A 25,402-nucleotide genomic window follows, 5' to 3' on the forward strand; every position below is an offset into this window, starting at 1 on the left:
CTTGATAAATTTGCAAGAGGCCACTTCCCCCTTTAAATGGCTTTTATGGTCACTGCCACCTACAAAATAGAGCAAAATGCTGTTAGTCACCAGCTGCCCCTTTCCTGGCAGCTTCAGTTCTCCAGGCTTCTGGCTTGGCTCAGCCCAAATCATGTAACTGAGCCTGCTGTCCCAACACTCTGGATATGTTTACTGCTCCATGCCTTCAAGCTAGCTTCTCCTTGGATTCTGAGTGCCTTTCTTCATGGCATTGAGGTCTTGCTTGTCTCATGAATTCACCCAACTCAGAGGCTTAGGGATGTCATGGCAGACTCCCAGAAATCAAATTTTCATCAGGTCTCTAGATCCCTTGCTAGATGACTTCAAGACCTCAGAGTATTTCATTGTACCATCCTGAGGATTTACTGTGCCTCTTCCAAAAAAAGGGCACTACCAAAACTTGACCTAGCCTCTGGGAGCAAAAAGAGGACTCCCAGGAGGCAGGGCTCACTCCCACCCCTACAGGGACAGCAGCTGAAGACCGAGGGTCCTAGCAGATTGCGTGTTTTGAGCCCAGCATTGGGGATATTGGCCCTAGTCCTCAGAAAACTCACTAAGTCTAAGTTACACTGTTTGGGAGTCTCTGAGTTTTGGAATCAATCCAAGATCAAACCACATAATTTCAGTGGTAATTACTTGAGGGGAGAAAACTCCTCGAACCTCAGAGGCAATAAAACCCCAGTGACCTGGAAACACAGAGACAGCTGTGGGCAGCAGGGCAGTCTAGGGCAGCAGGCAGACTGCCAGTTGGGCGGGTAGGGACAGGCATTGGTGAAGAGTGGACTGGAACAAAGATAAGAACTGTAGAAACTTTATGGAAAAGGAAAGAGTCTGTGTGCTCCTGTAATTGCCACCCAAATAATTGATACTTCCTTTCCCACGATGTTACCTCCATCTGCTAACAAACTCCTATTCACTGGTTATGCCCCAGTTGAAATGCCCTCTCTTTGGGAAAAGCTGCCCATATTCACTTTCCTTTCCTGGCTTCCAACTGGATGGCTTTCACAGTACATTTGCTGCCTATAGGACATCGCAGTAGGTAACCCATCAGACAGCCCTCCCCTCCAGAATCCCTTGCCTCCTCAAATTGGGCTTCACTTGCCCCATGACTCATTCACATTTCTTGGTTTTGTTTTTGTTTTGGGCTAGCCCTTTGATTAAAAAGCCAATTCTCCTTCTCAGTTGTTCTGTGCCTCAAACCACACACTTGGAACTTTCTAGAAAGAACTTGTCCCCTGAGCCCAGACAGATTCAATTCCCCTTTTCTCCATACCCTCCAGCTGTGGACCAGTTCCGCTACTCCCACACACAGTCCTGGCTTCCAGAACTACAACCCAGGCCCAGCTTCATTGCACAGTGTAGGGGGGCAGGCACCCCAGCAATGAGAGCCATTCCCACCTCCATGTTTCTATGGCTCTTTGTTCTACATCTCATTTCTAGTACTTTCTTGAACCTTTGTTCCTGTGTCTTTCATAACCATCTGTGTTTCTCAGAGGCTGAGAATCTGTTTTATCTTTCAGGGTCTCTTCAGAATTTCACATGGGGCCTGACAACAAACAAGTTGTGATAAATGGTATTATTTGTCCATCATTCTTTTATTTATTTTTTTTAAGAGAGAGTGAGAGAGGAGAGAGAGTGAGAGAGAGAGAGAGAGAGAGAGAGAGAGAGAGAGAGAGAACTTTTTTAATATTTATTTTTTAGTTCTCGGGGGACACAACATCTTTGTTGGTATGTGGTGCTGAGGATCGAACCCGGGCTGCACGCATGCCAGGCGAGCGCGCTACCGCTTGAGCCACATCCCCAGCCCAAGCATTCTTTACTGTTTGTCACTGACACTGCTTACTGTGGTCAAAATATATCTCCCCATCCTCTGACTTTAAGCTTGGCCATGGAAATTGCCCTGGTCAATGACAGAAGTTAAAGCTTTAAGTATCTGCCAGCCCTCTTGAAGATTCAGCCTTTTGTTATAAAAAGAGCATGTCCCAGGCAGCCATTATTATTTTAGCCTGGGCTGGTCTTGGATTGAATCTGTGTGGGACAAACATGAACCTACACAGAAACCTGGACTCAGACCTAGTACAGCTTGAATTGTAGCCAACCTGCAGGTCTGCAAGTATGAAATCAATGTTTGCAGTTATAAGTTTGCCAAAATTAGAGAATTGTTTGTCACACAGCATGATTATAGAAAAAAAACTGACTAATACACAGAACCAGAGAGGCTGGAGAAGGGCCTGGAATCACTTCATTTAATCATCCATTCTCCCATAATATCCTGAATCCCTAAGTAGCAGTTTTGTGGTATAAATCAATGGAGGCTGAATGAGTGAAAGATTTGAGAGTTGTTTGTTACAAGGCATGATTAAAGAAAAAAAATGAATACATGGTCTCTAAGTAACACTTTTGAGGGATAAACCAATAGAGAATGAATGAATGTAACACTCTTCCTTCAGACAGCCAGCTCAGCTCCAAATATACTTGACACTGCAGTGGTCCCCAGATAATGTTCTAAGACATTCTGTGGATGCCTGAGACTGCAAGTAGAACCAAGCTCCATATTAACTATGCTTTTTCCTGTACATACAGACTTATGATAAACTTAATTTACAAATTAGGCACAATAAGAGATTGACAACAAGAACTGATAATAAAACTGAACAATTATAAGTATAATAAAAATATTTAGCCGGGTGTGGTGGTTCACACCTGTAATCCCAGTGGCTCAGGAAGCTGAGATGGGAGGATCGCATGTTCAAAACCAGCCTCAGCAAAAAGTGAGGTGCTAAGTAACTCAGTGAGACTCTTTCTCTAAATAAAATACAAAATAGGGCTGGGGATGAGGCTCAGTGGGCAAGTACTCCTGAGTTCCATCCCTGGTACCAATATATATATATATATATATTTAAAATTCACAAATTGTTGAGGAATATTCCATTCAATATTTTTGGATCATAACAGAGACCATGGGAAGCAAAACTATAGATGAAACCTGTGGTGACCCAGTACTTTTCAAAGCGTGCACCCCAATCCAGCTGCTTCTACCTCACCTGGAGCTTGTTAGAAATGCAAATTATTGGGCTTCTCCCCAAACCTGCTAAATCAGAAACTTTGGGGCTGGTGGGGGCAACCACCTGTGTTTTCCCAAACACTGTGGGTGATCCTGATGCACACCTGAGTTTGAGAACCATTACAGAACTAGAGCAGCTTCCTTCAAGTAAGGAACCATTTCTTAAAATTAAAAAAAAAAAAAAAAAAACAGAATTTGAAATGATGGAGCCCAATTGACAGAATGTCTTGACCTTTTCCAACCCCCATATTATTGTAGGTGCACTGAGATTTTCCATCCAGGCCTAGAACCTTCTAGTCCAATGATTGTCAATTCTTAACGCATAATAGAATTTCTTGAAAGGTTTTTTTAAAAATCCGGATACCCAGACTGCACCCTGACTAACTACAACAGACCCTCTGAGGGTGAGAGCCAAACATCAGAATTGTTTAAAGCTCTCCAAAGTGATTCCAACGTGCAGCCAAAAGGGAGAAGGATCTTTCCTTTTTTTAACGGATGGGCTACCTGCAGCTACCTGTGCTCATCTGTCACCATGCAAGGCACTGTGTGTCCTCTGCCCCAGCTTGACAGAATTGAAAAGCTCCTTCGATGGCATACAGCTTGGTTGCATTTGCAGTAAGTTAAAGAGACTGGATCCAACTGGGGAGGCTTTGGGGAAGCACAGAGCACGGGCTGCAGGGCAATGGAGTGATTCCATTTTGTCATCCATTCTCCCAACATATACTGAGTGGCGTGCACTTGCCAGGCAGCGTGCTGAGTTCATGCACATCTCACCAGTGGCAAAAGTGAGGCGAGCAGACAAGAGAGTGAGGGCCTGTGTCTGGCTGAGAGGCCCCCATGGGAGCTTGAGCACTGAAGCACCAGTTTTACGGTACTGGGTTCCCAGCCAGGATGCAAGAATCCAGACCCCTCTCTGGAGGCCGCCTGGCTGGCTGACTTCTATCTGTAGCCAAGACGGGAGGGAGTCGGGTGGCTTCATTTCCCCACTTCCCTCTTTGGCATGAGCTAGGTACTGGGAGCAGGGGCTTTCTCCCTAGGAGGTCTCCCCTTTGCTGTTCCCTTGGCCCTCCAAAACTGTCTATAAGCCTCCTCCTGGCCCCTGAAGATCCTTTGCTTACTGAGCTCTCCTGGCTGCATCCCCAGAAGCCACCCTTGAGCTGTAGATTCCCGGGCAAGTGGTTTCTGCAGGAAGTGCTCCTGGAGGAATCTGGTAAGGGATGGAAGGAGCAGAACAGGAGACAGGATAAAGCCATTTGAGCGTGCAACATCAGGCCCACTTCGTCATCCTGATCCTGCCAGAGCAAGGCGAGAGTGCAAGGCTTTCATATTCCTGTCCCCATCAGTTATTGGTGACCAGCTTAGAACCACCCTGCAGCTGGACTGGGGAGACAAACTCGCAGGGCCTCCAGCAACCCAACAGCAAGTCTGCAAAGGAAGACTCACAGGAAAAGCCACCCCAAAGCTGCATGGAAGGGCAGGCAAAAATGGCAAGGGCCACGAGGATCCAATGTGGGGTCGCCAGAATTTGCAAACAAAACTCCCAAATGGCTAATAACTTCCAAATTTCAGAGAAACAACACGTTGTTTTTGGCATAAGTATACCGCCATGTGCTCTTTGGGACATACTTATACTTTCTTTGCTATTTTTTATTGGTTCTTCTTAGTTATACATGACAGTAGAATCCACTTTGATAAAATTATACTTTTAAAACTTATGTGTTTATTGAAAATTCAAATGTAACTGGCTCTCCTGGATTTTAGCTGGCATGGCAGTCTCAGGGCATCTGGTGGAGTACTGACCAGGTTTGCCTGCATAAGCAGCAGGGTAGCCATTTTGGTTGCTCAGATGTGCATGACAAAGGGATAGCCACAAGGGCTTTTGCTTGGATTCTCCTCCTTTCCTAATTATGTTGCTGTGCTTTGTCCTCTGCAGTCACTAGCATTTTCCTAGGCCACCTTTCACAATATTGGGGATTCTTGGCCATTGCATCATAGCTAAGGACAAAGTTTGAGACTTCAAAGATACTAGAGAACGCGGCATCTCATTGGCCTCCTGGGTACTTCTGCATTAAACTACGGCTATGAGACTAGCCCAGCACGACCCGATCCCAACTCCTGGGGCGAATGGAAGCCCAGATGCTCAGTCTGGCTACCTTGCCTCAGAAACCAAGGTGCTAATGCCTTTAAGCCAGCATGAGCCTCAAGCCCTGAGCTGCCTTGTCATTTGGTCAGCCTGACCCTTTCATTAAATATTTTTGCTTCCTTTCATCAGTCTTTAAATAATGAAAAGAGGGCTACAATAGTTCTGGAAGTTGTCCTGATGGTTGGCAGATCCTGAAAATAGGTTGGGATTGATTGATTGTGGTTATAACCAGTAGGCCCCGCCGTGAGCGCCCCCGGCCCATGCATAATATAAAATATACAAACAGCAGACAGGGAACAAAGCCAAGACTATGGCTCTTTACTTTGATTTGCAATCGGCTCCCTTGAATTCCCATGTATTTTGAAGACTCTGAGACTGAATAGGATCCTGCTCCATAGCCCTGGTGTCTGTCCCCTAGAATCCCGAGACCTCTAGGGCCAAGGGGGTAAATGTGAGGCTTGCACAGAGTAAAGGGAGAAGAAGGCAGTGGTCAGTTTGATGTTTGTGTGAAATTAACACGCAGCTGGGTATGACATTCCAGGAGGTTTTATTCATAATTATTTTTAGATGAATTAAGACATGGGCAGAATAAATCAAGTGCCTCTTGAATTACTCTAAATGCTGTCAAAGTCTTGTGGTATTTTAGAAAAGTACTTCCAGGTAGAAGCTTTAGGCATTTCATTTCCAAAGTATATACTCTTAAAAAGCACAGGATGTAACTGGTTTCTGGAATTCATTGGAAAAAAATCATAAGTCATTGTTTGAGGCTAGGTTCCCCCAGAAGCAGATTTTGAGATGAGAATTTGAGTATTCAAAGTGTATTTAGGGCATATCCCAAGAAGCACTGGTAGAGGAGTGAAGGAGTAAAACAGGGAAGCAAAGATAAGTCATTGTCTTAGTCCATTTTTCTGTTACTATAACAAAATACCTGAGACTAGATAATTTATAAAGAATACAAGTGTATTTGGCTCATGGTTCTGGAGGCTAGGACATCCAAGAGCATGGTGCCAGTATCTGGTATCATGCTGCATCATAATATGCCAGAGGCACTACATGGCAAGACAAAACAAGCACAAGTGCTACCAAGGCCCTAAGCTAGGTGCTATCTTGGGTCTCTCTCTCTCTCTCTTCTTATAAAGGCATTAGAACCATAAGGGAGCCCCATGTCGTGACTTCACCTAATCTTTATTACCTCTAGAAGGCCTCACTCAAATACAATTAACATAAGACTTTGGGGATTGTTTCCAACACATGAATTTTGAGAGGAAACATTGAAAACATATGCTCAATGAAGCATGCATTATTGAGAAAATGGTGGGTAACTGGAACTTAATCCTGTTGGGAAACAGTGAAGAATTAGGGTTGTTGTGTTTTTAATTTCCAAGCCATCTTGGACCACCAATACCTGTATCTCTTCCTCTAGATACTTTGGAACATACAACAAAAATGAATTACTAGGAAAATGAAAGAACAAAACAAAATATAAGCTCCAATTTATGATGATAATGATGATGTTCAAGAGATACATCATTTTGATATGAACTTGCTATAGAAGTCCCCCAGATGCTTCCTCTCCGATTTCTGTACTTTTTGCAAACCAATAGCAAACAGCTCTCAGACTGGTACCAGTCCAGAAACCACACTATGAACATGCATGTCACAGCCCACCAGGGGGGAGAGGAAGCTGGGGTATTTATGGACCATCGAGCACATGGGCTGAGGCTTGCTCCTAGGGAGGGGCATCTGGGGGGAGGGTTGGGTGTACTTCTGTGCATCTGTGCGTGAATGTGCATGTTCATGCAGGTACAGAAAAAGAGATGCACAGGTCCTGGCAGCTCAAAGTACACGTGTATGCTAAAGTGTTAAGAACCAAAAGGCTCTAAAGGTGGAGGTGCAGCTACATCATTTTAGATTCATAGGGCAGGAAGGGACCAGGAAAGTCCTTGGGCCAGTCTCTTCTCCTACAAGAGATGGAGAAACTTGTCCCTGAGCTAGGGCTGAGACCAAAGAGGGGCTCTTCCCCAGTTGCTTCTGTCTTGCGACCTTCACTTCCTTCTAGACATCTGCTTCCCTAGTTGCTGGCACCAGAGTGACAACTGCCAACTGGGAGACAGGTGGTGTCCTTAGAGACAGGGCCAAAGCCCAGTGGGCAGGAGGCCTGGCTAAGCCTTTGTTGATCTGCTGGGGAGTGGAAGAAAGGTCCAGGGATTTAGTGCAAAGCCAGAGCCCTGACACAGACCTCTTGGCTCAAACCTGCTGCATGACCCTCTGGTGCTGTTTCCTCATCCATAAAATGGAGATGCTAACCTGTGCCCTGCTTCCCTCACAGGGCTGTTGAAAGGATCAAGTGAGATGAAAGCAAAGGAAAAAAAAGTTTTTTGAAAAGTTGAAAGTCCTCTGTGGCTGTCAACTCAGAGAGGCACTAATTATCCAGAGGTGAATCTTCTGGCACCCTCAGTTCTCAGAATACAGAGCTCAACTCAGTTGTGGCTTTAAAAGGTCTCTGATTAAATTCAACGCACGATCTTCATTTGGAGACTGCATCAAAAAATTGATGGTCTAAAACATGTTATTGGGGCAAATGGTGATATTTGAATAAGGTCTAAATAGTAGACAAGAGTATTGCGTCAATGTCAAATTTGGTCAATTTGGTCATTGTTCTGTGGTTACATAGAAGAATATGCATGTTCCTAAGAGGTACATGCAAAAGCACTTAGAACTAAAATGTTATGATGCCTGCAACCTACTCTCATATGATTAAGCCAAAAAAATAATTACAATATTAATAATAGCAAGAATACTGGTTGAGTATTCCTAATCCAAAAATCCAAAATTCAAAATGCTCCAAAAATCTCACTAACAAAATAGCACAAATGGAGAAGCTCACATTTGACTTCATGTGATGGGTCATACACAAAACACCAAGTGCACTAAAAATGTTTGAAATTACCTTCAGGCTACATGTATATAGTATATATGAAACATAAATGAATTTTATACTTAGACTTGGGTTCCATCAAAAAGATCTCTCTTTATGTATATGCAAATAGACAAAAATTTTTAAAAAAATCTAAAATCTGAAACATTTCTAGTCCCAAGAATTTTGGATAAGGGATACACAACCTATAATAACAATAACATGCATGTATGTGCATGTATATACACACAGAGAGAAAGAGAAAAGAAAACATGGTAAAATATTAAGAACCGTTTAACTTAGTGACTTGAATATATAGGAATATATACACTGATTTGGTAACTTCTCTGTAAGCTTGATTTTTTTTCCAAAATAAAATAACTCTTAAAATATCAGTTAATTGCCAGGCACAGTGGTACATACCTGCAATCCCAGTAAATCAGGAGGCTAAGGCAGGAGAATCACAAGTTCAGAGCCAGCCTCAATAACTTACCAAGGCCTTAAGCCACTTAAAGAGATCCTGTTTCAAAATTTAAAAAAAAAAATAGAAAGGGCTGGGGATGTGGCTCAGTGGTTAAGCACTCCTGGGTTCAATCCCCAGTATATAAGTCTCAGACTCTCTGAGCCACTATAAACACCATACTAATGCTATAGATACCATACTAGTGCTTCCTGGCCCCTCGTTCACAGCTCATTGGCTCATATTCAATAGATTTCTTTTTTTCCTCCTCAACAGAGATTTCTAACAAAGTTAGCAATCTGATCAATCAGTCCGGAACAGAATTAGAAATAAATAAGTAGAAGGAGGTAAAGACAAATGTACTAACAGCAGAAGATGTGGTAGTTGGTATAAGAATATCAAGAGATGGAACAAACAAACCCTAAAAGCAGACACACAGCTGTCAAACTTTGATAGTGCAATGGATGCCATGATGCTAAAGGCTGGTTCTAGGAAGGTCTTCATTTGACAGACAGAGTGAGTGTGTGGCTTATCAGAGAATTGACAGCCGATGAGCAGTAGGGCACAAATTCATGTGTTGGTGGTTCTCTTTGCTCTGCTCTATGCTGAACATAGACATGTAAAAAGGAGGTTGGTTCAATGTCTCTGTTCAACAGACAGGGAAACACACCACCAAAATCTGTTGAAAACTTTTCATTTCTGATTGAAGAAGTAGCTATGGCAGACACTGTTGGTTGCCTGTACTGTGGCCCTTTTCTTCCACTTCTTTTCTTCCTGTCAGATTCCACTGACCCTCCAAAGACTAAAACTACCAGATATTCACTTTCCCAGTCTTGTGTCTAGACCCTGCCCATATAATTTTGTGGGATATGAGGAAGAGGCTTCTGTGGAGCTTCTGGGGGGAAATCCTCCTCTCTGATTGAAAAGGGTATGTAAGTAGAAACTTTGCTTTATGCCCTGCTTTGGACATGACTGGGTGAGGATACGATTCCTGGAACCATGCAAGTCATCTTCTGATCATGAGGAAACACAACAAAGATTAAAAACCAACATTCTGAGAAAAAAGGAAAAGGATGGGAAGATCTTCTATTTTTAGTGGTCTGTCTAAAAGGTTGAATTAATCAACCATGCAACCAAATTTCTTGTTAGGTGTTCTCATTATTTGAATCAGATTTTGTTTGCTATTCTGTTACTTGCAGCCCAAAACATTCTTACATCACCCTGGCAGAGTATCAGTTTTCTAGAAACAACTATTTCTGCAGAGCCCTCCATTCTCCACCTTACTGTGGGGAGTAAATTTGGAAAGTCTTGAACAAAATGTCAAAAATGAGGGCCTCTTAAAAATCTGCATGGAGGAGAAATAAATGTACTTGGAGATATCTTAGAAGAAGGTCAGCCTAATAGGGATTCTGATACTCTCAATATACTGTTTTATAGCTCCTCCATGCCACTACTTCCCCAAACCAACTGTATGTATCATGATAACAAAGGAGATTTTTTAAGAATAAAGGTACCAAGGTTTCTATGAAACTCACCAATCACTCCCACAAATAGAGTCTACTCCCTAAGAAGCATGTTAATGAATAAAAATGTATCCATCTTGCCACATTGGTGAAAATCAGCTGCAATTGTCAAATACAATTTCTAAGTCAAAAGTCTCTGAATTTTTCAGGAAATCACAGAAGAACATACTTGCAGAAAATCCCTGAGGTGTCCAGGGAGTTATTCTTATTTTTCTCTTGTGGGTAAAATTTGGCCTGTGGTTTTACTGTGTTTTCCAAATCAGTGACTTAGTCTTCTCAGTCAACCATGTGAGGGAATTCATGTGCAGCCAACATGAATTGCTGGCCTGCTTCAGGGCATGGGGGAGAGTCAGACAGGGCTAAATGCCAAAGAGACCCATGGAAAATGGGCATCCAGCCTCCTCACTAGGGACAAGGACTTTGCTGTACCACTTCCCTACTGCTGACTATCCAGTTCCTTGTGAAAAAGGGATTGCAAGCCACAAACTACAATTCCCAAAATCCTCTATAATCAGGGTCAGGCACATGACCTTCATTCCACCAATCAGCCATACTCTGTTGGATCTGGATGCCCTGGAGAGCCATGAGAAGCATCAGACCTGTGCAAAGACATTAGTGGCAGAGGCATTTGCTTTGAGACAGCCAAGATTGAGCTTTGGGTTCCAGTGGCTGAGAATCAATGGTGCCAAGCTTTAGGCCAAGAGATCAGGGTTGTTTCAGGGAGAACATGCACTTGTTACAATGGAGTGTTTCCCACTGAGTTGTCTTGGATATGTTGTTCTGGCTCTGAAGCAACTAAGACCAAATCTTTGGCCCTCCCTGGAGTTCACTAGCTGTTTAATTAATATTGTTTAATAAATCTCTTTCTGCCTAAGCTGTTTACAGTGGATGCTGTTTTTGCAAGTGAGAACCTTGAGCTTTTGGAGAGATCATTTACATACTCTCCCGAAATGGAAAAGAGATAAAAGTAATATCTTTTTTTAAGGTAAGAATGAAGAGATACAGTATCACTAGCAGCTCAGAAAACTCCCTCACACCCAACCTCAATCAATTACCCTCTACAGGCAACCATTGTTTTGATTATTATCACTAGAGGTAAAGTTTACCTATTTTTTGAACTTCATATCAGTGTCTACTCTCATGTCTGGCTTCCTTGCTCAATTTGTTTTTCTGTTACTGGGTATTAAACCCAGGGGCTTTAAACCACTGAGCCACATCCCCAGTCCTATTTTATTTTGAGACAGGGTCTCATCAAGTTGCTTAAGGCCTCACTAAGTTGCTGAGTCTGGCTTTGAACTCACAATCCTCCTGCCTCAGCCTCCCCAGTCGCAGGGATTACAGGTGTGTGCTACTGTGCCCAGCACTCAACCTTTTTCCTTTGACAGTCATCCATGATTATTTCTTTTGGTTGCTGTGCCATATTCCAGTTTATTTCTCTATCCTCATATTGATGGATATGGGGATTGCTTCCAGTTTGAGGCTATTATGACTGAAGCAGCCATCATGAACATCCTGTGACACACCTATAAGTGGAATTGTTGATTCCTAGGGTGAACTTAGTGTTAGCATTAGCAAATATCACTACACTGCCTTTCAAGTGAGTTGAATCAATTTAAGCTCCCAACAGCCGTATATAGGGGAAATGGCCCAAGCCAATGTCTGTCTAATTTTTAAATACCTACCAACATCAAGGAAGTCCCCATAATGAAGACTTATCATCAGTGCACATGATATTGATTAAGAGAAATTCAAAGTGAAGGTCCTCAGTATTCAAGTTCAGAGATTTGGACAGGACAGGTGCAGATAGGAAAGCCTGCAATCTCCAGTATTCAGACTCCTGGGACAGGTGAGGTGCTACTGTGCAGAGAAAAGAGACTTACGATAAAGACTATAATCCTAACATGTCAAGTTCAAGGATGAGCCTGTCATGATAAAGTGCAAAGGGATTATTAATTATTTATTTTCCTATTTTAGCCCACCAATTCCAGGTTAAAGTTCCTGCTCCCTCAATCATAACCCCCTTCCCACCTTATAAAAGCAATCTCTTACTAAAGAAGAAAACTTCTGGGGGCATTTATTCAGGGGTGCAGATGCTTCCTCATCTGAAAAACAGGAAAAAACTGATCCCCATTTATGAGGTACTAATCACACAAAGCGATAGGTAGCACAGCATTGGATCCATAGTAAATAAAATCCAACTGTTATAATTCAAGCCAAATCAGGTTGACTTTTGCTGCCAAAGCCATTGTTGGAAACTTTGGTGATCCTCTGCAAAAATTACTGAAACCCCTACCTGTGAGCCCACCTATCCCATCCAGTTCTAACTTGGTCACAAGATTATTTCTCTGTTCACTATTCCCTGGACAACTCAGTTTGAAGCTAAATAATAATTTTTACCTTGGCTAGCTTTGTTTATAATAGACATGGTTCAACTCATCTTTCTAACTCAAAATTTCACCTGTGACACTCTCAAAGTCAAGTGCCTGGTCTGTTTGGGACAACTGGTCTACCAGCCACAGGTAGAAACAGGTTAGAACTTGAAACATAGAAAAAATAGATAGAACTATATAATAAACTCCCTATTGCTCATCACACAATTGCAATAACTGCCAATACATTATCAGTCTGTCATATTCTCACTTACTTCTTCTATCCCTGTATTATTTTAAAGCAAATCCCAGACATCTGATCATTTCATCCATACATATTCAATACACTTTGCTAAAGATAAGCACTGTCTGTTTATCATAACCATGACACCATTCTTACATCCCAAACTTACCAAAAATTCCTTGATGTCATCAAATACATAGTGTTCCAATTTCCAATCGTCTCCAATGCGTCCTAAAAATAATTACAACACACAGTGTGTTTGTTTTGAATCCAGATCCAAGTAAGCTTGGGATTTGTACTTCATCTTTACTATTATTCTTTTCCTGCTCTCATGGCCACCTCTCTGGGGATGATTACATCATAGTGCTGAAATTCTTGCCCCAAATGTGCATACCGCTCAGTTTGCTGAGACCACATCAATTCCATGAATGCATGATAGAGGAACAGGGAGGGGCTTAGCACACTCTCCTAATTGTAGCCCATCAGACTGCTATGTGCCAGGGCTCAAACTGTCAACACATCATAAATTCACAGAATTCTCAGCAGGGGGTGGGGGGCTGGGACCCTTTTGATTGCAACCTCTCAGGGAACATTGTGTTCCTGTGTTCTCTCAGCTTTGCTAATTCTGCCTTCACAGCGAGGGCTGGGGGACAGATTTGTTTCCAGAACGGACTCTCTCTGCCTTCCATGTGGTTTGCTGGCTCCATCACCCCTCACAAAGTTTCTGACCTCCCCAAGACCTTCAGCTCAAAGATACCACTCATCGGTCATATGTCCATAACAGGTCAGCCAAGGCCACCGAAGATGCTTCAAGGGCTCAGCCCCGCTTCTTGGATAGGAATGTGTCGAAAGAAAAGCAGAGCATGTCGGGAGTGGAGTGTCCCTGGTGCTCCGACATCCCCAGGAAATACTTCCACTGAACCAAGGACTCTCCCTCCCACCTGCCTTCCCACACTCAAGCCTACTCACCAACCCTGAAGCCCTCCAGAAACAGATAAATTAGCCAAATACTTGCTCCTCAAAGTGTGGTCCACGGACCAGCAGCACAGGCATGCTTGCTCAAAATACAGAAGCTTAGTTCTCATCCCAGACCAACTAAATCAAAATCTGTCTGTAATAAACATCCCCAGGAGGGGCTGGGGTTGTGTATCAGTGGTAGAGCGCTCGCCTATCACATGCGAGGCCCTGGGTTCAATCCTCAGCACCATGTAAAAATAAATAAATAAAGGTATACTGTCCAACTACATCATATATATATATATATATATATATATATATATATATATATATATATATACATATATCATCCCCAGGGGATTCCTACACATGTTAAAGTTTAAGAAGCATGGGAGTAAGGTCAAGTTTTTGAGGAAAAGTGCTAGGACTACTTCCTACTTGTCCACACGCTTCAAGAGCACTTCCATGGAGGGCTGATGTTTCTTAAAATGTGAAGGCAAAGCCAGGGAGAATAGGCCACCTGGTAATCAAGACTAATGGGTCTCAAAATGGAAAATGAACCTGATCTCTGCCTGTGCTCAAGGGTGCAGTGCCCAACCCCCTCTCCCTGTCGCCTACCAGCACCCTCTAGCACCCTCGGAGCTCCCTGTTCATGGAGACCTTGCTTTTAAATGAGAGTCAATGGACCAGGTCACAAATCTGTCAGACGCAGGAATTTCTGGTGCTTGTGACTGTTGTAATTAAAATCATCCGAGTTGACTAAATTGGCCGAAAAGGAACCAGGCCCACATGACTGCCGTTCAAAGGGGAGCAAAATAGTTCCTAATTTGTTAATTAAAAATATGAATGCACTCCGCACGGAATGTCTGTGTGTTAAATTCTATTCAGATTCCATTAGAAAACAAGCTCTGGGCCCTGATTAGAGGGACCCAGTTCCCCCCAAATCTGTCGTGGGTCTTTTTTTCAGAGCACAGATTTACAGCTTGCAAAGACCTTGCCAGGAAGTCAAATTCCTAGGGAGATTTCTCTGGTAAATCAATCTGGTAATTAGAACAACACGCCGATAGATTAGATCTGCTCTCTCCTTCTTCATCATACTCATGAGACTGGTTCAAAGAATATATATTTCCAGAAACATGGGTGAGGCATTTCCTGTCTGCTTCAAAATTCATCCACTTGGCCCAGGTAGGAGGGATGGGGGTGGGGGCGGGGAATACTGATTATGGGTAAAAGGGGAGAAAAGCCACACCTGTCTGGCCAGTCCCTCTCAGCCACCAGTTTTGAATCCCTGCTTGTTTTAGTCAGCTTATTCATTGCTGTGACCCAAATACCTCATAAGAATGACTTAAAGGAGAAAATGGTTATTTAGGGTTCAGGGTTTCAGAGGTCTCAGACCATAGACCTATTTTTTCTAGGCCTAAGGTAAGGCAGAGCATCATGGGAGAAAGACCCAGCAGAGAAAAGCTGCTCAGCTCCTGGCAAGGTCAGGAAAGAGAGAAAGTGACAGGGGAAATGGAGTCACAAGGAAGATGCACCCTTCCATGACATTCCCCCAGTGACGCCCCTCAGCCAGCCACACCCCACCTGCCTACAGCTGCCGCCCATTCAGACTAGGATGGACTGATTCCATCACAGCCCTCATAATGTAGTCATTTCACCTCAGAAGATTCCTGCATAATCAGGAACTTTTGCAGGATACCTCCTGTCCAAACCCCAACACGGCCCTGGCTACTAAGCAGCCGTGGGCCAGGTAGCTGAGTCTCAGTTTCCCTCTGGGAATATAGGTTGGGTCACAGCTCTCCAGGGGCCCTGCCAGCTTGGAGATTCTACCACTCCTCAGACCCTCAGGATCCCTGAGGCTGCTTCTCTCAAGTTTTCTGCCACTGCTCAGCCCACTGGGGGCCTAGAGCTCCGAGGCAGGTTCCGACCGCTTATAGCCTGAGGCCGGATTGGAAAGCCTCTCTCCAGAGGAGCGAGGTTAATCTCTGCCTCCAACCGGTTTGTGTTTTCCTGAAGCCTGCTTTCCCCCCCTCCCCTCAGTAAATGGCAGAGTCCTGCCTCCTGCCCTCTTTCTTCAATGGCTGTATCCTGCTCTCCATGCCATCCCCCTCTAAAGCCAACACAGTGTCTTGGGGCAGATGCTGGAGACCCGACTAGGGGCAGTGTGGCTGCTGGGATTGCACACTGGATGTGCCTGGCTGTATTTGCACTTTGGTTTGCTGCAAACCTCACCAGGCTCTCCAAAGTGAGCAACTGCACAGGGCCTCGAGAGGCCCAATATGCTTTCTCATGGGGGATCTGAAAAAGAGCTGTCTGTACATCTGCTCTTTCCACTAACAATGAAGCTGAAGAACCCAGAGGTCAAAGGCACCCCCAAAGGCACTCGCTTGGAGTCAAGCAGACTGGGTTCAAATTGCAGCTCTACCACTTAACCCTTGAGATGACCCCCAGCCAGTACAGTGTAGCAGATGCTACTAGAACCTGGCTTATGGGACCGGGGCTCACTATTCTCATGCAAGATGGAAGCTTTGTAGTAGAAGAAAGGGCAGAAAGTCTGAAGCCTTTCTCAGGCTGCAGGAGCAAATACCACTTTCCAGAGTGCTAATCAAGGTTTGGGGAGAAGCCCAATAATTTGCATTTCTAACAAGCTCCAGGTGAGGTAGAAGCAGCTGGATTGGGGTGCACGCTTTGAAAAGTACTGGGTCACCACAGGTTTCATCTATAGTTTTGCTTCCCATGGTCTCTGTTATGATCCAAAAATATTGAGTGGAATATTCCTCAACAATTTGTGAATTTTAAATATATATGCATATATATATATATGTATATATATATATATATATATATACATATATATATATATATATATATATATATATATATATATATATTGGTACCAGGGATGGAACTCAGGAGTACTTGCCCACTGAGCCTCATCCCCAGCCCTATTTTGTATTTTATTTAGAGAAAGAGTCTCACTGAGTTGCTTAGCACCTCACTTTTTGCTGAGGCTGGTTTTGAACACGCGATCCTCCCATCTCAGCTTCCTGAGCCACTGGGATTACAGGTGTGAACCACCACACCTGGCTAAATATTTTTATTATACTTATAATTGTTCAGTTTTATTATCAGTTCTTGTTGTCAATCTCTTATTGTGCCTAATTTGTAAATTAAGTTTATCATAAGTCTGTATGTACAGGAAAAAGCATAGTTAATATGGAGCTTGGTACGACTCTGGGAAACCTCAGAGAGAGTTCCACATGCTCTCCTGAGGTTTCCCCATAACATTGAGTCCCAGTTGCTCATTCTCCCTTTCCCTCCCCACTACCCACTGCTTTCTGAAATCAACACTTTTCATTTACCACTTACACTCAAATCTCGGCTCAAGGTCCACTTCTAGGAACCCCAACCTGAGTCACTCCTTTTGTTTTGTTTTGTTTTGGTTTGGGTTTTTTGTGGTACCAGGGATTGAACCCAGCGGTGCTTACCCATTGAGCCACATCCCCAGCTTTTTTTTTCTATTTTCTTTTTTTTTATTGGTTGTTCACAACATTACAAAGCTCTTGACATATCATATTTCATACATTAGATTGAAGTGGGTTATGAACCCCCAATTTTACCCCAAATACAGATTGCAGAATCATGTCGGTTACACATCCACAATTTTACATAATGCCCTATTAGTAATTGTTGTATTCTGCTACCTTTCCTATCCCCTACTATCCCCCCTCCCCTCCCCTCCCATCTTCTCTCTCTACCCCATTTACTGTAATTCATTTCTCTCCTTGTTTATTTTCCCATTCCCCTCACAACCTCTTATGTGTAATTTTGTATAGCAATGAGGGTCTCCCTTCATTTCCATGCAATTTCCCTTTTCTCTCCCTTTCCCTCCCATCTCATGTCTCTGTTTAATGTTAATCTTTTCTTCCTGCTCTTCCTCCCTGCTCTGTTCATAGTTGCTCTCATTATATCAAAGAAGACATTTGGTATTTGTTTTTTAGGGATTGGCTAGCTTCACTAAGCATAATCTGCTCTAGTGCCATCCATTTCCCTGCAAATTCTATGATTTTGTCATTTTTTAGTGCTGCATAGTACTCCACTTCTATTCAATATAGTTCTCGAAACACTGGCCAGAGCAATTAGACAGACGAAAGAAATTAAAGGCATAAAAATAGGAAAAGAAGAACTTAAATTATCACTATTTGCAGATGACATGATTCTATACCTAGAAGACCCAAAAGGGTCTACAAAGAAACTACTAGAACTAATAAATGAATTCAGCAAAGTGGCAGGATATAAAATCAACACGCATAAATCAAAGGCATTTCTGTATATCAGCGACAAAACTTCTGAAATGGAAATGAGGAAAAACACTCCATTCACAATATCCTCAAAAAAAAAAAAATAAAATACTTGGGAATCAACCTTTCTATTTTATTTAGAAACAGGATCTCACTAAGTTGCTTAGGGCCTAAGTTGCTGAGGCTGGCCTCGAACTTGCCATCCTCCTGCCGCAGCCTCCAGAGCTGCTGGGATTACAGGTGTGCGCCATTGCTCCTGGCTCTGACTTATTCTCAACTTGACTTACCTATCTAACAGGGGTGATCCCAGGACTTTGCTTATAAGAATCATAATGAGAATTGAATGAGATGAATCATGAAAAGCATTAGCACAGTGTTTAGCACATGGTCAACACTCTTAGAAACTGATCTTATTAATGGATAAATGTAATAATCTAAAGATTTCTTTTCATTCTCGAAGGCCTCCCTTCAGAGTCCTCATCAACTCAACTCATGGGGTCTTGTTCACTGATTCGTTTATTCATCTCTCTCTCTCTCTCTCTCTCTCTCTCTCTCTCTCACACACACACACACACACACACACACACACACACACATACACACACAAATAGATTTTAGATGGCTTTGAAAATGTCATGAGGCCCCATCCCTACTATTGGCTTGTCCTTTTGAGAGGTCATTGCTCTAGTACAAATAATGAGTTGAGAGGTTCCTTGAATGCCACAAGTTTTCCCTGTGGCTCCCTAAATAACCCCCAAGCTTGCACCTGAGTCTAGGTACATGAAGACCACTGCTGCTCACTTCTTCCCTGGAAAATCAGAGAATTTTTGTTACTGAAGCTCTCTGAGACCACTAAGTCTTACCTTCTAATACTTCTATGCCCTGTATCTCCCCAGAAGCCACCAGAATCCTGAGCAGCAGGGAAACACAAATCCTAAAAGGTAGTGCCAAGTTCCTTCATAGCAAGCAAAGCTGGTTGTCACTTAGCCTCATTCATACTCTTGTTGATATTCAATTTGGAGGGTATATTAGTCAGCTAATGCCATATAACAAACTATCCCAACTTAGTGGCCCAAAACAACCAGGATTGATTATTTCTCTCAGGAGACTGTGAATTGACTGGATAGATGTCCTGTTAGCTGGGATCAACTCATACAGTTTCAGTCATCTGGAGGTCAATTGAGGATAGAACATCTATGATGGCCTTGCTTGTGGTCATATTGGTTGTTGCTGACTGTTAATAGGATTGCTGTGGTTCTCCTCCATGTGACCTCCTCACATGGCTAGCTTGGGCTTCCTTACAGTATGGGTGCTGCATACTGAATAGAAGCATTTCAAGAGAAATGAGTCCATATGAAGAGCCTTCTAAGCTTTTGCTTGCATGATGCTTGCTAATGTTTCTTTGGACAAAACAAATTGTAGATAAACTCACAAAATCAGTATGGCAGTGGATTATATAAGGACATAAGTACTGAGAGTTGTGGGTCATTGAAGGTCACAGGTTAGCATAGAGGGTACCAGTTTCTCAAGGCCTCCTCACTCATTCACATGGCATCTGCCTCCCAGGATATATGATCAAAGCAACCAGGGCTATTCCACTATTATGTCCCCAAGGACCTTTTCCCTGATGGGGTTGGCCCACTCGGGCTCTGAGTCATGGGATCAATTAGTATTCTTTGGTTCAAAGTCACGGAAACCCAATTTGAACTATTTTAAAAGAGAGAATTTATTGGTTCATGTAGCTAAAATGTCCAGAGATGGTTGGCTTCAGGCACAGATGGATCTAGGAGTTCACATGACATTATTAATATTCATTCCCTCTTTCTCTCCCCTCCCTTTACTGGTTCTGCCTTCTTCTGTGTTGACTTCATCATCAGGAAAGCTTTTCAGAAGTGGTGGCAAAGATTTCTATTAGCAACTCTAGGCTTACATTCTATCACCTTAGAAATTACAGCAGAAAGAGAACATTTCTCTTCAAATAGCTTCAACCAGTGTCTCAGAATTAGGTCCCATTAGCCATTGCTATCTGTGAACAAATTGCTATGTGGTTAGTCTCTACGATGATGCAAATCCGGGTCATCTGCTGTTCACCCCTAGAGCTAAGAGTAGGGTATCCACCCCAGGTAAACCCCCTGCACCAAAATGGGCAAGAGTTTATTTCTTCAATGACAATCAAGATGCTATTACCAGGCTGGGTGTGGTGGCATACACCTGTAATCCCAGTGGCTCAGGAGGCTGAGGCAGGAGGATCACCAGTTCAAAGCCAGCCTCAGGAATTTAGCAAGGCCCTAAGCAACTTAGTGAGACCCTGTCTCTAGATAAAATACAAAATAGGGCTGGGGATGTGGCTCAGTGGTTGAGCGCCCCTAGGATCAATCCCCAGTACCAAAAAAAAAAAAAAAAAAAAAAACAAGAACAAAAAAAGATGCTATTAATAGATAAAGAGAAGGCCAAAAGTCAAGCATCCATTAGTTACAAATTCAATAATGGAGCTCAGCAAAACCCACTTCTGGGTCTTCTCTGCTCCCCATTAATGTATTCTCACCTGTGGCCAGTTTTTGACAACTTCAGTGCTCAGAAAGAATCTTCTTAACAGGGGAAGATATAAGAAGCAAAGCTCAGATCAGGAAAATTTCCTATTTGCTAATAACCCTGACTCCAAATTCTATAAAGAGGAAGGTAAACAACTATATAAAATAAATAGAGCGCAATTGTTTTGTTATGATCATTATTATTACCCTCATCATCTGGTAATTCTGAGTGTGTTATCTAGTCATTTCTGGGACCACCCATTATCAAGAATTAATTCTTCGGATCACACATGCTCTCTTTCGAATGAGAGAAAACAAAATTTATCCATATGAAATGATGATTGCTAAGAAGTGGGGAATTTTTCTGCTGATGATAAGAAACCTGTGGCCACAAGTTGTATGAGCCGTTGTCTCAAATGTCAGGCAGGACTGGAGAGCATTGTAGCCCAACCAGGAATCCCAGGAGGTCAAGGACATGGTGACTTTCTTCATCTAGCACTAGACCAACACCTCCTTGGAACAGGATGACAGATAAGGAGTTCGTCACAAAAACATCAAAGGACCATGGGCTCAGAACCCTATTAGCAAAAGAGCAAGGACCTTAGTCCCCAGGGAGAGTTCTGGAACTGGAATGGTCCTTCAGCTACTTCTCCCATTGGGCTGAAATCAACAGGCCTTTGACTGTCCCATTGATAAATCCCTAAACACAAGCTGCTGCAGGAAGGGGTGTGACTACGGGGTCCCTATTCCTGAGACACTGACCCTTCAAAGCACAATACCACTCCCAGTGACTGGGTCAACCAGTCCTCCTCTAAAGAGGACCTGAGAGGTACATCCCAGTGCTACCCCAAGTGCCAATCATTTACACCAATCCCCAAAGAAAATACTAGCTGTCTAATGAAAACAGGTTTTGTGACTGTATTCTTAAATGTCACTAATGTCTCATCTAACACCTTGGCTTTCAGAAGAAGTAGTAAGCGAATGTCCTGTCAGAGGACATGCAACGCGTATTTCCACGACTACTTCATTTAGAGAAGTACGAGGGAAACTCTCAGGTCCTCTTTGGAAGCATGAGTCACCACTGAGGCACGACATCCCAGCAGGCTGAATGAAATAGGCCTTCTGTGTTTAAGGATAAAGAGTGGAGAACTGCCAAGCCAATGTGGGCCTCCCTGATGTCAGTGTGAAAAGGGACTTTTGTGACTTAAAGGTCTGGGCCCAGTTGGAGATAATCAAGCTCTGTTGCCTGCAATAGAGGGTAAGAGCAGCCCTTTGAGATTAGAGAACTCAAAGGAGGGGTATCTGGGCCCTGAAGAGCAATAGGGGGAAAGAGAAATAGCTGGGGAAGGGGCCAGCTATGATAGTAGTTGTACTCCCCCCAGAACATTCCAGAAAATCCTGACTCAGGTGGACCACCACTACAGCAGGATCCCACCCCCAGTTCTGTGCATAAGAAACAAGTCCCAGGAGTAACCCAATCTTCTAGTTGTCCTGAAAGTCACAGACTGGTTACTCCTCAGCCTCAGAGTCTGTCCCCCTGAATCATCCCACTCTTCCTCTAGTAGATCTGGTTTTCTGATTTGGGAGTTATTTGGGGGAACTTGCCTGCTTAAGAAACCTCTTCTGTTCTTCTGCTAGGTTTTGCCCACAAATCTTTTAATGGGAGATAAGTCTTTGACTCTACAACATAGAGATGAAGTTTGAATGCCAATAATCCCAGGGGAGGCAACTTCTTTATCAAAATTCACACTAGGGTATAAAGGACAATGAGAGAAAAAGAGTGGCTAAAAGACAAAGGAAGGGGCAGTATTGGGAAGAGGGGGAATGGAGTACAAAGGCAGAGGAACACTGAAAAGAGTGGCAGTGTATTAACGATTTCATAATTTTGTGAAGACCTAAACCTAATTAATACAAATAGATAGGCCTTGACCCATGGTTCTCAACCCTGGCTGCATCTTATAATCCTCTGGGGAGCATAAAAAATACTGATGTCTGGGCCCTACCTCAGACCCCAGTTAAATCAGAATATCTTGGTGTTGTACCTGAGATGAGGAGTATGTTTAAACTTCCCATTCATTCTAGAAGACAACCAGGGTTAATGTATTAGTCAGCTATCATTGCGATACTCCTGCATAACAAACAAGCCCCCAAAGCTCAGTCACTTATGACAGTGAACATTTGGCTTTCTCTTTCACACATCTGCAAGTCAGCTGCCATTTAGTTGATTTTGGCCAGGCTCAGCTAGGCTCAATGCCAAATTGTAAATTTGGTTCAGATCTGCTATACCAGCATCATCTGGACAAACAGTTCAGTAGGGTAAAGGTTGCACAGAGAGATGACCGGAGCATAAGAGGCCAAGGCAAATCATCTAAGTACATGGAAAGCCTCAGCTCTCACCACAGCCACTGGCATTCTATTGGCCAACATGAGTCTCAAGGCCAAGTCTAACACCAGCAGAGTACGAAAAATAGCTGATGCTAGCAGGAAGAATCACAGGGTTGGGCTGGGGTTGTGGCTCAGTGGTAGAGTGCTTGCCTTCCATGTGCGAGGCCCTGGGTTCAATCCTCAGTACCACATAAAAAAATAAATAATTAAAATAAAGATATTATGTCCAACTATGACTAAAAATTTTTTAAAAAAAGAATCACAAAATTACACGGAAATGGCTATGTATATAGCATTCCAACGTAAGATACCACAATTTGGAGACATTAGCTTATAGGCTAAGGATAAATTCTTTTCCAAAGTGATGTTTATAAGGGGATCCTGCTGTTTATGCATTTTGGGTTTCCCACATATTAGATGCATACCACAAGTGGATCACTTAACCTCCCTTGTCCTCAGTTTTCTCATATGTGAAATGGGGATGTAGTCCCTAACCAGCCTCTCTTAAAGGGCTGGGGAAGGGGAATCCCGCATATGTGAGAGCACACAGCTTTCTCTCTGCCTAGCCTCATTGAGAAAGATCATTGTGGGGTATAAGAGTTGAACCAAAAGCCAGGGACACAGTGAACCCTTTGGGTACATGCTCATGTATGTTACTGGGAGTTACTAAAGGTGCCTGGAGGTGACTCAGGAGCCATGTGAACCATTATCTCCCAGCCTGCCATGGCCTAAAAGACCAGTGTGGGTCCTCTCTGTCCCACTGGAGACTTTGACCTAAAGCAGCGGATTCTGTGGTGCCATCCCATAGTGGACTCTGTGAAGCACCCCTCAGATTTCCTCATCCCCGCTGAGGTGTCTGGTCCCCTAGCTGCCAGTGAAAGGCGCTGAGGACACTCAGCCAGGCCCCCTCTTGGAATTTGCAACAGAGCTGGTGTTGCCCAAGGTCGCATCCCCTCCCATGGCAACCAGCCACGAACATGGGTCTATGCTGGAGTATAAAGGCCACGCCACCTCACTTCAATCTCAGGATAACTAGGTGGGTTCTTCCAGTCCCCAGAGGTCCCCATGGAGCCAGCTAACCCTGTGATGTGATCCCGACTCAGTGCAGCCTCCTGTGTTCTCAACAGGAGTGGACCCCGGTTCCCTAATGGAGCATTCTCTGCCTGCAGATCTCCAACGGGGGTGTGCTTCCTGAGGACCCAGCCTAGGACAACAGGCCACCAGGACCAGCTACCAGGCTCTTTCCAGAGCACATCGAGGACACCTTTACCTGCATCAGACACCCTCTTGGAAACCCTGAAGGCTGGCCAGCCAGCCCTTGGCCAGAGACCACAGGCTTCTGGAATGTGTCACATCCCATACCAGACTTGGTCAGAAGACAAGAGTCCTCTTCAACAGTAGGACTCCAGCTGCAGCTGAGGTGGAGCCCCCTGGACAGCTGCCCCTCCCTGCTGTTTGTGCTGCGAGTGTGCGTGCACGTGTATATTTGTGTGGTTGGAGTGAATAAATGTTTAAATCAGTGTGTCAGTTATAATTAGAGCGGCTCTCCTTTTTTTTTTTTTTTTTATTCCTTCATGCTTAACGCCTGGCATGTCATTTTCCACTGTGAAATCCTTATTCTTCAAGGCCTGGTGCCAAAGTCGGCTTCTGATGCACTTCCCCCACCCACTCGCGCCTCCCATCCCCCAGCCGGAGCCGCTCCTCTCGCTGTGACCAGGCACTAACACCAGCCTTCGCATGTGCCCCTCATCTCCGTCTCCTGGCAGAGGGAGGTCCTGCCCTGTTCTTCCCCGCTGTGCCGGTTACACAAGGGGTGATTAATCCCAGAGGAATGAATTAAAAATTGAGGCTGCAAGGGAAGCAGTGAATTCTGGCCAGGCCACCCGAAAAAGCATCTTAAGGGGGCCTGTCCATGGAGTCATTCTGGAGCTGTAAGATCCCCAGCATTGAGAAAGGAAACCATTCTCCTGCATCTCCCCTGCCCCACCCCCATGCCTCCTCCATACAGAAATCTGGCTTCACTAGCACCCAGGAAAAGACTGGACACAGCCTTCCCCACCCTATTCCAGCGGGAAGGAGGGATGCCCCTGTCCCCTCACCCTTCCTGGTCTGGTTCCCTACACAATCGGTGGCAGCATGTTCAGGGTGCCCCCTCTTTGGACTGAGAGACCACCGTGTTATTGCAATTGATCAACTTATCAACACACAACTTGATGTGTGTTTGGGGCGGGTGTTCACCCAAGGGAGAAGCCACCGATTTTCACTTGAAATAAATCCAAGCGGAATGGTGGGTGCTCACCTTACCTAGGGGACTTCCCTGTCCTTCTGCTGCCTCCTGTCCATTCTCAGAAGGCAGCCACCTGGGTTTGGGGAGTCTTCTATTTTGAAACGCCATCCCCAATTTTTTCTCACTTAGTGAATGAAAGACCCACCCACCCCTGGCCTGGGCTTCTGCATGCACTGTATCAG

The 25,402-nt window shown here is 43.9% G+C and overlaps 1 long non-coding RNA gene across 1 annotated transcript in view; it reads left to right on the forward strand.

The window, feature by feature from the left end:
* Nucleotides 1–24,232, forward strand: part of LOC308639255 — a 61,421-nt gene extending 37,189 nt beyond the window's left edge. Inside the window, exon 4 of the long non-coding RNA XR_014020027.1 lies at nt 24,103–24,232. This is a non-coding gene — a long non-coding RNA (uncharacterized lncRNA). The remainder of the gene's footprint in view (nt 1–24,102) is intronic.
* Nucleotides 24,233–25,402: the final 1,170 nt, after the last annotated feature.

Source organism: Spermophilus citellus (assembly GCF_964194105.1).
Source record: "Spermophilus citellus genome assembly, chromosome: X".
Classification (NCBI taxonomy): Eukaryota; Metazoa; Chordata; class Mammalia; order Rodentia; family Sciuridae; genus Spermophilus; species Spermophilus citellus.